This window comes from Onychomys torridus, chromosome 1 (assembly GCF_903995425.1).
Source record: "Onychomys torridus chromosome 1, mOncTor1.1, whole genome shotgun sequence".
NCBI lineage: Eukaryota > Metazoa > Chordata > Mammalia > Rodentia > Cricetidae > Onychomys > Onychomys torridus.
In genome coordinates this window covers 103786548-103799291 of record NC_050443.1, presented here as the reverse complement: position 1 = coordinate 103799291, position 12744 = coordinate 103786548, and the positions used below count along the sequence as shown (strand labels likewise).

At 49.7% G+C, this 12744-nt stretch overlaps 1 protein-coding gene across 4 annotated transcripts in view; it reads left to right on the top strand.

The window, feature by feature from the left end:
* Gsg1l (GSG1 like) overlaps positions 1 to 12744 on the top strand; it is a 195533-nt gene that overhangs the window by 60278 nt on the left and 122511 nt on the right. Inside the window, exon 1 of one of the 4 annotated variants that reach the window (XM_036207296.1) lies at positions 358 to 372. The exons of the other annotated variants lie outside the window; for them this stretch is intronic. The gene's annotated coding sequence lies outside the window, so the exon portion shown is untranslated. Of the gene's footprint in view, positions 1 to 357; positions 373 to 12744 lie in introns of those variants that run through there. 4 annotated transcript variants of the gene reach the window in all.

Genomic DNA, 12744 nt, shown 5'->3' with positions numbered 1-12744 from the left:
AACAGGATAGTCCCATATTTAGGAGGTCAGATTATAACCTGGTTCTTTCCTTGTTTCTTAAAAAAAAAAAAAAAAATGCTTACATTTAATTTACCGTGTAAGCACATGTGCATGCACATGCGCACCACAGCACACGTCTGCAAGTCAGAGAGTAGTCTGTGGGGGTTGGGTCTCTCTTTCCACCATGTGTGTCTTGGGGTTGAACTCAGGTCATTGGGCTTGGTGGCAAATGTTCTTACCCCTGAATCGTCTTTCTGCCTGCTGTTTGTCTCTTGAGACAGGGTCTCATGTAGGCCAGGCTAGCTTTGAACTCCTGATCTTCCTGTCTCTACAGAACCTGGTTCTCAGACGTCTGGTTCCTCTGCTGCCAAGGTAGATCCAAAAGATTGTGGGGAGCCTGGGGCCCCTTCTTCATGGCCTCTGTGTGAGTTCAGGCTGACATTTCCCTCCTTGCCTTAACCTCTCTTCTAGACATTTATGTTTCTGTGGCAGATTATTGGCTACTGAGCCTCTTGGTGGCCACCATGGTCTTATTACTTATTGTGGTGATTTGACTAGGAATGGCCTCCACAGATTCATGTGTTTCAATGCTTGGTCACCAGTGAGTTGCACAATTAGGACATGCGGCCTTGTTGGAGGGGTGTGGCCTTGTTGGAAGGGGTGTGGCCTTGTTGGAGTGGGTGTGGCCTTGTTGGAGTGGGTGTGGCCTTGTTGGAGGAAGTGTATCATTGGGGGTGAGCCTATTACTTATTTATTTAATTATGGTGAGTGTGGACTGAAGGACTCACACATGCTGGGTGGGTGCTCACCAGTGAGCCACATCCTAGTGTCAGAATGATTTTTAAAATTTTATTTATATTTTTTTGTGTATGGGTATTTTGCTTGCATCTATGTCTGTATACCAAATGGTATGCCTGGTGCCTGAGGAGACCAGAGTTACAGACATTTATGAGCTACCATGTAGGTGCTGGAACTGAACCTGGGTCCCTGGAAGAACAGTCAGTGCTCTTAACTGTTGAGCCATCTCTCCAGCCCCCCCCCCTCTGTGTGTGTGTGTGTGTGTGTGTGTGTGTGTGTGTGTGTGTGTGTAGTGTATCATCTTGCTATAGCCCAGCCTAACCTCAAACTCATGATCCTCCTGACTGAAAATCCTGTGTGCTGGACTCAAACCTAACTTAGAATGCTCTTTTCTTTTTAAAACATAAATCACATAACAGATCCTTCCTGTGGGTCATATCTTACTCAGGGTAAACTCAGAATTGTTGTTATGGTCTTATAGGCCTTATGTGACCTGGCCTTCTACCCAGGATGGCATCTCCTGCCACCTCCCCTTCCTCACCACACTCCAGCTCCAGAACACTTGCTCTTCCTTTGGTCAGCCAAGCTGATGTGTGCTCCAGGGCCTTTGCACATGCTTGCTGCTCCCTGCTCCTGGAACACTGTTCTTCTAGAACTCTTTGACAGTTATCCATGTGGTGACACTTTGTTTGTGCGCTAACAAATAAAGCTTGCCTGGATATCACAGTGCAGAGCTACCTGCTATTAACCATAAAAGCCAGGCAGTGGTGGCACACTCCTTTATTTCCAGCACTTGGGATCTCATGCCTTTGATCCCAATACTTGGGAGGCACACGCCTTGAATCCCAGCACTAGGGAGGAGGAAACAGGAAGTGATATGGCTGGGTGGAGAGAGGACTGTAAGGCAGAAGGAAATAGGAGCTTGGCCCCCTTTTTGGGTGAGGAGTTGGTAAGGTGAGAGGTGGCTGTGGCTTGCTCCTTTATCTCTCTGATCTTTCAGTGTTTACTCTGATATCTGACTCTGGGTTTTTATTATTAAGACCAATTAGAATTCGTGCTACATATACACATTAGAGAAATCTTAGTAGCTCCTAAGTGCATATGCTGGAGACAGAGGGCTCCTATGGACCCCCCTTTGATGTTAACTAATACTGCGTTGCTTTATCAGTGTTTGCAAAGACATTCACATGCATACTTGTGGATGTAGATATCCATACATTTTACACATATGGAATCATGAATTCCCTTTTTTATCAGTACCCACAGCTTCTCACTCCTCCCCCTCATCTCCCTCCTCCCCCACATCCTCCTCCTCTTTCTCCTTCTGTGCTATGGGTGAACCAAGACCTAGCAGATGGTAAAGCATGGTTTCTACTCCTGAGATGCACCCAAGCTCTCTCTTCCTTTTGTGAATAGCTATAGACTATCCCTCCCATGACATGGAGACTTCGTTTAAGCAGCTGGATGCTCAGTCTGAGTTGCTTTTGCACCTTGTTCTGTATCAAAGCTAAACCTTGGGGACCTGCACACATCTCTCTCCCTCTGAGGCCAGTACACCCCCGGGCCTGGGAGATAGCCACCTGCAGCTTTTCCTTTTCCAGCTATAATTGTATGACAAGAGCGCCACACCTCTTTTCTCTAGAGGACTTTGTGCCTTGCCCTCTCCAGGATTTCCATAGTGACCTCTCAGCTGGCTGCCTGTTTTCCAGGCTGCACTGCTTAAGATCCATTCTGTACCTACAGAATACTCTAGAAGAGAATGATGAGCTTGAACATCTGACAGCTGCTTACATCAACATGGGGTGTGGCCGATGGCGCTAGGCCTGCCTCCCTACTAACATCTGTTTCCCTAACTCTCCTCCATCTTCTCATGCCTCTGTGCCTTGCTGATCTTGCTTGACCTTACAAACTTCTATTCATACTTCAGATTCTTCACAGGCATGACTCATTTTGGAACGCCATCCCTGAACCTCCCCAAGACACCTGTCCATAGTGATGTGTCATGTCAGCACCAATCACACTGTTGTGGAGCCGTCTTACCAGGCTGGCACTCCCTGAGCACAGGCAGCATGTCTTGTCCTCTATCAGTCTAGAGTGCCAAATGCTATTGACACACAGAAATAATTTAGTAAAGGTTTGTTGAATGAAAAAAGGAAAGAGGGAAGGGCCTTGGGCATAGAACTGGGAGATACCTTTTGTTTAGGGACCTGGATCCATCCTCTGCAGCCTGCATCTGCTCCAGCCTTCATGGCTGAGCAGCCTTAAGCTGTCTCTCTCTCTCCACTTCCTACGGCCAGCAAGACAGAGTCTTTGACAGGTACCAGGCAGCAATCTGTGGGAAACAATGTCACAACTAGCTGGTTTCATGTCTCAGTGCTGTGAAACACTCAGCGCGCCCCTGCAGGTTCTCAGCCTCATCACGTCTCTGCCCTGAATCATGGTGCAATTCTTCTGCTCACTTAATTTAGTGCGTTTTATTGATTATGTTGTAGAAGTTGGATATGTGGAGATGAGAACATGCTGGAAAGTGGAGCCACCTCCACAGCTGCCCAAACTGCCATTGGCACTACCCTGGGGTCGTTGCTGGCCAGCAGCAGTCCTCAGCCCTGCCACCTGGGCTCTATAGTAACAACCTTTCTTGAAAACGAACACACAGCACAGCCTGTTTACCTAGAGCCATGTTACCCCTCATCTTACCCCCTACCCCAGGCAGGCACCCTCTACTCCAGGCAGCCACCCCCTACCCAGGCAGGCACACTGTTGCCTAGCTTAGGAGCAGCCTGTCCTGTCCTGTGTCATCCAGCCTGCTCCTGAAATTGTCTTTCTGTGTGTGGTTGGAGCTGGGCAGTATGGAGACTCTCTTAGCCAACCTCCAGAGAAGTGGTTCTCAACTGGTGGGTCACGACCCCCTTGGAAGTTGCATATCAGATATTTACATTGTGATTCATAACAGTAGCAAAATTACAATTATGAAGCAGCAATGAAATAATTTTGTGATTGGGGGTCACCACAACATGAGAGGCTGTATTTAAAGGTCACAGCATCAGGAAGGTTGAGAACTATTTTTGTAAAGGGGGTCAGAGCCACAGTCTGTGGACAGAGACCTTCAGGAGGTGGACGTGGCTGACACAGGAAGGGTCTAGAAGTGGTTCCTTGTCTGGTCTCAGGGCAGCAGGAGAAATAGCTCTGTGGGATGAATGGTCTGTGAAAATGTAGATTGCGTTGTCAGTGTGGGGGCAAGCAGCAGGTTCTCAGGAGACAGTGGTGAAGAGCTGAGCCCTGGAAGGAAGAGAGAGCCCAGAGAGGCATCAGTGCTCGCTCAAGGTCACACAGGAGTCTTTGGTCAACACTAGCTCACCTTCTATTGCAGAGGACTTTCGAGCAGTATCCTGTGTACTCTGCCTCTTCCCTCCTCAGCCACCCTTCCCTTCCAGGCGCTGAGCCTCAGGGCCACCCACCCCACCCCCACACCCCCAGCTCTAATTCTGCCTTTCTTTCCTAAAGTTCAGCATCTCTAATTATGGACTCATGTAAAGCCCCCCAGCCTGAGTGGGGGGGGACGGCTCCCAGATCACAACATCTAATGGTTACTTTAGCTGCTCCAATTCCAATTACGAAGGATTACCTTTCCAGGTAATTAGGGATCTGGGTAGCTTTGCCTGCTCTTTCTCTTGCAGAGCGTTGTATTAACCCTGACCAGTGACCGGCTTTCATGTTCTATAATTGGAAATGCTTCCTCTGTGCTGAGAAGCCTGTTGAGCGTAAACAGCAGTGATTTAAATTTCTAAGTGGCTCTGTGGGCTCTGCACACTCTGCTGAGAGATCGTTGTGCGGCTCTGGGGTCCACGGACTCAGCACAGGATTGGGCAGCACGAATCCTGCACGTTTGTGTGAGGAGACCAGGATCCACAGCTTTGGTTAAGAGAACATTTGCCTGCAAGTCTACCCACTGCTCACCGCTGAACCACCCTGCTTGGGATGCCCTGACATTTGTAACCAGATCTTATCGAATGTGTTAGTTCACTGCCACTGTAACAAATACTCAGCATAACTTACAAAGAGGCAGGATTTATATCAGCTCATAGTGTGGGAGGCTCCATCCCCTGATCCTTGGCCTTGTCATTTTGGGCTTATGTGAGGCAACACATCTGTCAGGGTTCAGTGGCAGAGCACACAAAGGGAAGGCTGGAGCAATCTCCCAAAGTCCCCTTTGAGGCCACACCCCCAGTGACCTCACTTCCTCCCCAGATCTGTAGCTGTCTCATCTTCCATATAAGTGACACATCACTTGTGCCTGACATCTGCCATGTGCATGGTACTACATGCTCCTCCATGGTGTCTGTGCGGTGTGAACCACGGTCCAGATAGCCTATACTACCAGGTGCAATGCAAATGAGATGCAAATACTATGTCAATGAGTTGAAAAAGCTGCTGGTCTGCTTTGTTAGGGCAATAATAAGAAAAAAGCCAATCTGTATTCAGTATGGATCCCTTTCCTTTTTTTTTTTTTTTTTTTTTTTAGGCAGGATCTCACTACATAGCTCAGGCTAACTTCAAACTCATGATCCTCCTGCGTCAGCCTCCTGAGTGGTCAGATGACAGGGGTGCACCACTGTGCCTGGCACAATCTCTTTTCAAGTATTTCCCTTGTGTAGTGGAGTCTGGGCACAGACTTGGGAACACAGAGGGCAGACCATGGTTTCCTCCATATAATTGACTCATGGAAACGCATGGGTATTTAATAGGTGTTCTGTGAGATCACAGAAAAGCACATAGCTATGGAGGACCGCACCACCTGGTCAAGGCCTGCAGTCACCAACACCCAGCTGAAGCTGCCTGGCTTTGCGCCCCCTGCAGGCAAGGAGGGGCTGCTGGGGGCTGGGCAGGGAGACCAGGCGCTCCAGTGCCTTCCTTCTGTCTTCCTTGTCTTGCTTTGTTTCCTTCTTGCTCTGCCTGTTGCTCCCAGAAAGGGACAAAGCCCCCAAGGTCACATGCTGAAGGCTTGTCTCTCAGCCTGTGGCACCTCTCAGAGCTAGAAGAAACTTTAGGGGCAGGCCTGGTGAGAGCCAGTTAGGTTGTTGGGGCTGTGCCTCAGAAGGGAACATTGGGACCCTGGACCCTTCTCTCATCTCCCTGCTTCCTGCACACCAGGAAGGAAGCTGCTTTCCTACTGTGTACCCTTGCCATGATAGATGGTACCTCCACAGGTCCAAAACAAGGGGCCAAGAGACTGTAGCTGAAGCCACCCATAGCAATATCCTCCAGCTGAAACACTTCTTTCAGGCTCAGGAAGCAAAACTCAGAAGCCCCAGGAAACTTCCAGAGTTGTAAAACTGTCCAGACCCCTCCTGCAGTCATCTGTGGGGGTACAGCTTCTGGGGGTGCAGCTTCTGTGAGTGACCCCAGTAACCTCACTGGTTCACCAAGCTGAACTCTGGTGGGATGCTGTCTTCAGTCTGCTATTGGTGCCCTCACTGGAGTTAACAGAGGTTTGTTCATGTCACCCCTGGAAAAGTCACATGACACCTCTGAAGCTGTAAGCCATGGTAAACCTGTTCCCATTTCAGTCGACTCCTCCAGGACTTTGTCCCATGGAACAGAAACACAGCTCAGCTGCTGTTTTCCAGACGAGGAGCTGAGGGCCCTCAGTGGAGCTCTGTGGCTGCCGCCAGCTCCGTGTAGTAAGTCTGCCTCCTTCATACAGTCTCTAAGAAGTGGGGTCCCCTTTGCAGCACCCTCTCTCAGCCCTGGCACACAGTAGACACTTAATGGGCACTATCTGCATACCAGTCTGATGCAGGCATGTTATTCTGCTGAAGCCTCATCATAGCCCCCAAAGGTGTTTCGATTTTTCTTGTTTCTCAGAAGTTGAAACAGGGAAGTTGAGTTTAGAGAGGCCAGAGCGCCTGTTCAGGGCCACACAGTGTCGGAGCTAGGGTTTAATTGTACAGCATCTAAGGGCCATGTTGAAAAGTATGGGCTCTGGATTTGAATTCTGACTCCACCTCAGTGTCGGTAGGACATCAGGCATGCTACCCATCTCTTATAGCTCCATGTCCTCTCTGTAAGATGGGGACGGTGATATCACAGCATGCAGTTTATGGGGTTCTGAGACCCAAATGAGGTGATCCATGCAAGAGTAGACTGACAAAAATCTGGTTGGGTATTTCCTTCTGTTCCCCCTGGCTAGCTGCAAAGGAATCCAGTTTGTGTTTATGTCTGCTCAGCTAACACTCAGCCACTCCGCCGAGGGTGGCACAGGATCCCATCCACCCCAGGCACTTTCGCACACGCTCCGTTTCATTCTTTCCACGGCTCTCTGGCATGGTAACTGTTGCCTCTGGTTTATGTCAGAGCTGTAAGACAGCTGACTCAGAGAAGCTGAGCAGGGAGCCCGATGGCACACAGCACAATAACAGATCCTCTTGGCCTCATGCTGGTTTTGCCCCATCAGATATGCCTTCCCACCTGCAGTTCTGGCCCCGCTGCTGCTTCTTGGGCTCTGGAAATTCTTGGGGCTGCTCACTGTGTGTTCCTACAGCCTGGGAGGGCCCTGCCTTCAAGCAGACAGCTGTCAGGTTCCACGTGTTGGAGCAGCTGAGGGAATCCAAGGCACCCTCTGCTCTTGCAGCATCCCATCTGCTGCCTCCCACAGCCTCGTCATCAGCAGCCATCTGCTGGGCTCCCCGGAGGCATTGCAATACTTGAATGTGGCGTGGATGCCCAACAGTCTTCATGACCTCATGGCTTCAGGGAGCCACGCATGCCCACGGTCCCTGAAACCTCAAACTTTAGACAGCCTTCCAACGGGGCATTTCTAGAAGCCAGAATCCACCTAGCTTTGTCCCCCCAGGGCCACCTGGATGGATGCCGGCAAGGGTCCTCTGGCTCTCTGTCCTGGGCAGCACTGGCCCTGCTGGCCTGGAGAGAGGCACGGCTTCTCTGGGCTGCTTCTGCCTGGTTGCCTCTAGCATTTGTCTCTCTCTGTCTGTGGACTTGCATGGAGGCTGGGTTCTGTTGTTTGTGGTGCTGGGGACAGAGGAGCCTCAAGCTTGCCAAGCCAGCGCTCTGCTGTCTAGTCACATCCCCAGCCTGCTTTAAGTCACTTCGATGATAGTTTTACTGAAGCTTTGTTGCCCTCCTGGGCAATCTGCCCATGGAAAGTGTCCACTCTAGCAAGAGCTTCGGAGCTGTGTGCCCACTGCCATCCAGTCTACAGTATCTTTGTTACTCAGCACCTCTCCCTCCACAGTCGCCCCCAAACTAGACAGCACCCAGTGCCTGCCATTGTGGATCTGTGACCCTGCAGTTGCTTTCAATTCCAGAAGTTTTTTTCCTTTCTGTTATCAGTGCTCTTGTTTATCAATTCCCTCTCTATCTCTCTCCCTCTCTCTTCCTGTCTCTCTTTCTCTCCCTCCCTGTGTGCATGTGTATGCATGTGTATACATATGTGTTTGTGTGTGTTCTTGTATGCACATGTGTGTAGCAGGTGTATGTGTGCAGGTACACGTGTGTGTGCACCATTTAAGTTTTTATTTTTTCTTTTGGAGACATAGTCTCTGAACCCAGGTTTCCTGGATTCAGTAGAGCAGGTGACCAGTGAGCTGCAAGGACCTCTTGTCCCCACTGCGGTTACTGGTGTACGCCACCAAGCCAGTCTCTTTACATGGTTGCTGGAGTCACACTCAGGCCCTCCGTTTGTGTTGCAGGCCCTTTCTCCACCCTGCCACCTCTCCAGCCCAGCAATTCATTTCTTTTGATCGCCAAATAATGTGCTTTTAAAATTGACACAATATTTGTACTTATTTATGGGGTATCAGGCTTTGACGTGTGGCTGTAATGTGTAATTATCAAATTGGGTAATTAGCATTCTCAGCTCCTCCAGCAGTTACTTCTAGATGCTCTAAAATAAATACAGTAAACCGCTGTGGACTGTACCAACCCTCTGGCTCTCTCCTACGAAACCAGCTTACAATTTTTTCTTTTGGTATAGATAGAATACATTTTGCTGAACTATTATTTATTTGTTTAAACCTTTTCAAAACTGAAGAAAATAGCACAATTCAGAGATGTGGGAAACATGCACAGAGAGCTTGACAGGCCATCGTAAATCAAAACCCCCAGGCTGGGAAGGTTGCTTTGAGGATCTCTCAGAAGCCTCTGTCCCACTGCCTCCTGCAGGGAGCTCTTACTTAGCTTTACAGTAGCAGCTGGTAAGCTGGGGCTCCTAGTCTTTTTGTAAATAAAGTTTTATTGGGACACAGCTGTGCCCATTCTTTTTGTGTAGCCTGCGGCTGCTTTTGTGCTACAAGGTCAGAGCTGAGCAGTGGTGGCTGAAGCTGTCTGGCCTGCATTCACTCTCTGGTTCTTCATAGAAAAAAGTCCTCAAGAGTCACCCGTGGTGTGGCATATGTCAGAGTTATATGTCTTTGTGTGTATGTGTATTTATGTGTTGTGCGTGTGTGAAATATATGCATATATATGTGTGAACATACATGTGTTCATGTGTGTGCCCATGTGCATGAGAGTGCACATGAAGGTCAGAGTTCAACATACAGTGCCTTTCTTAAATGACTCTCCGTCTTATTTTTTAAGATAGGGTCTCTCACTGAACCAAGAGCTTGCTGTTTGGGCTAGTCTAGCTGACCACGCCCAGCCTTTGCACGGGGGCTGGAGCTCTAACTCCTTTATGGTCCTTTATGAAATGAGTCTCCTTACTTCCTACCCTATTTCTTCTTAAAGTGAGATGATATCCCATCATCGGCACAGTCCACATTTACCCGCTGAGGAAATCCTGGCTGTCAAGAACAGTGACACTGATCACAGGTGTATAAATATCTGTTTGAGTCTCAATTTTACTTTATTTTGTGGTTAGTACCCAGAACTGCAGCTTCTGAGTCATATAGTGATTCAACGTTTAATTGTAGAGGACTCAACATACTGTCTTCCAGAGCAGCTGGACCGTCCCACATTCCCGCTGGTGCTACAATTCCTTACCTCCTGGTCAAAATCAGTCCTCACCTCCCCAATGCCCTGCTGGCCTTCACCAGTCCTCACCTCCCCAATGCCCTGCTGGCCTTGACCAGTCCTCACCTCCCCAATGCCCTGCTGGCCTTGACCAGTCCTCACCTCACCAGTGCCCTGCTGGCCTTCACCAGTCCTCACCTCCCCAATGCCCTGCTGGCCTTGACCAGTCCTCACCTCCCCAATGCCCTGCTGGCCTTGACCAGTCCTCACCTCCCCAATGCCCTGCTGGCCTTGACCAGTCCTCACCTCCCCAATGCCCTGCTGGCCTTGACCAGTCCTCACCTCCCCAATGCCCTGCTGGCCTTGACCAGTCCTCACCTCCTCGCTGCCCTGCTGGCCTTGAAGCATCTCACTGTGGGCTCAGTTTGTGTTTTCCTAAGGTGATGAGGCTGAGCCGGTGTTGACTGGATCTTTGCAGAGTCTGGAGAATTCTTTTCTGGGTTTGTTTTCTGCTGCTGTGATAAATACCATGACCAAAAGCAACCTGGGGAGGAGAGTTTGCAGGTAACACTCCATCATGGAGAGGCAGGAACTTGAAGGCAGGAGCTGAAGCAGAGGCCATGGAGGCGTGCTGCTTACAAGCTTGCTCCCCACGGCTTGCTCAGTTTTCTTTCTTATACACCCCAGACCACCTGCCCAAGGATACTACCGCCCACTATAGATGGGGTCCTCCCACATCAATCATGAATCATAAAAATGTCCCACAGGCCAAGCTGAGAGAGGCAATTCCTAGACTGGGCCTCCCTCTTCCCAGGTGGCTTGGGTTTGTATCAAGTTAACAATAATTAACCAGTGCAGGGTACTTGTTCGCTCTTGAAAGTGGGTGGTTTGGAGATTGCCCTGGCCAAAACCTCATGTATTCAGGCCTTAGCCCAGCCAGCTGTTGGAGCTGAGGTTTTCTCCCCCCCGTCGCATGTCAGTTCCTCACCCACAGGCAGCATCCTGTGGTCACAAACTCCAACAAGGTCTGTTTAATCCCTTTGTGCATCTTTACTTGGTGTCGCTTGTTCTCAAGACTGGTCTCTGAATCCAGCATAAGTAGCTTTCCCCGTGGTTCTCTTCTAGGGTTCACGGTTTTAGCGCTTTGCTCCGTGTTGGGCTAATTTGTATAGAGCTGTGCTGGGAGACATTGATTCATGCTGCCTACTTGACTCCACGCTTTAGAGCCTGTGTCCTTTCTGTTCTACTGATTTCTCTTCCTGAACCAAGCGCACCAAACCAGGTTTTCACCTGTGCCTCTACTCCGTGGGTGCAGAGAAGGAATACTGAGGGGCCCTGCCTGGCTCCACACTTCACCCGCCACTGTGTCCTCCTGTTTCCTGGGAGAGGTCATGGGACCTCAGCTGTCATCTTGAATGGGTCATAGATTGGGTTGGATGAGCTCTAGCCACAGGCAGGCCCCTGTTGTCAAAGACTCCTCCCAGACTGCTGGGTTCTGCCTCTTCTTCATTTCACACAGTTGTTCTGAGGACTTCTAGGGATACAATCTAGAACCCCACAGGTCACAGTCAGAGTGCTCGGATGAGGCAAGAGGAAATGGGAACGAGACCTAGCCAGGGGTCAGGAGTAATGAGGGCTCAGCTAACGGCGGGGGCCAGAGGATCTGGAGTGTACACGTGTCACACCTTATGGACAGCTGCAACCCTGCCTCAGCCAGCTGTTGCCATGTGCACTCAGATAGGCTAGGTGCTGCAGAGACAGCGGAACTGCTGTGTGGCTTTAGTATTTGTCTATTTAGTACAAGTCAGAACCTGCACTGGCAGCCACATGCGATGGAAGTTGAGTGCCTGGGTTCAAAGCTGGCCACCTTCACTCTTCAACTGTTTGCTGGACCTCAGTTTACTTGTCTGTACTGTGGAGATGGACATAGTGTCTGCCTGCCAGGGTTGGGGGGGGGTCTTAATTGTGGCACTTGGAATAAAAGGCTGCAGCTAACAATGAGAAGGGATTTGTGTTTGCCCATTGCTGTCTTTTCAGTCCTGAGAACACTGTCTATCACACGGTCGGACATGGCCATAAGCATAGCTGGGACGGCTTTGCTGTCCACCCACCCTTTCTCCACCCACTCGTCCATCCACACACCCTCCATCCGAGCATCTGTCTACTCATGTATCTACCTGCCCTCCATCTACTCACCCATCCACCCACCCTCCACCCATGTATCTGTTTATTCATCCATCAGTTCACTCATCTACTTGCCAGTCATCCACCCACTCATCTACCCACCCTCTGTCCATGTATCTACCCACTCATGTATATCTACCATCCACTTACGTATATATGCACGCATGCATCCATGTATCCATCAATCCATCCACTCACCCATCTACTCACCCTCTGTCCATCCACCCACCCACCCATCCATGTATCCATGCATGTATACCTCCATCCATCCATCCATCCATCCATCCATCCATCCATCCACTTACTCACCATGTGTCTTTTGTGTCCGTGCATGTATACCTCCATCCATTCATCCACTTACTCACCATGTGTCTTTTGCGTCCATGCATGTATACCTCCATCCACCCACCCACCCCTTTTCATCTATCATGTGTATCAGGCTCTTGAGCTGTATGGATCGATCGAATCCTGAAGCCCTGTTAGTTCTACTCAGTCTCTGGCAGCAGTTGCACTATTTTTGGTACCACGAAAAGCATCACAGGCTGCCCAGGACTATTATCTAGATGCCTGTTGCCAACATTCCTTTGTGTCTATCCTGTGATGTTTCTCCTTGTCTTTTTGTGAGAAATAGGAGGGTCCTTTGTGTTAAGACTTCCAGTAGGTGGTACATGTGAGTGTCAGGATGAGGGGAGCGCATGTGTATTGGGAGAGGGTGGTGGTCCACTCCACCAGCCGCCCCTCCACAGCTTTGGGGGCTCTCTTTATTTTCCTTTGCCTTAGAGGTAATAAGTTAGC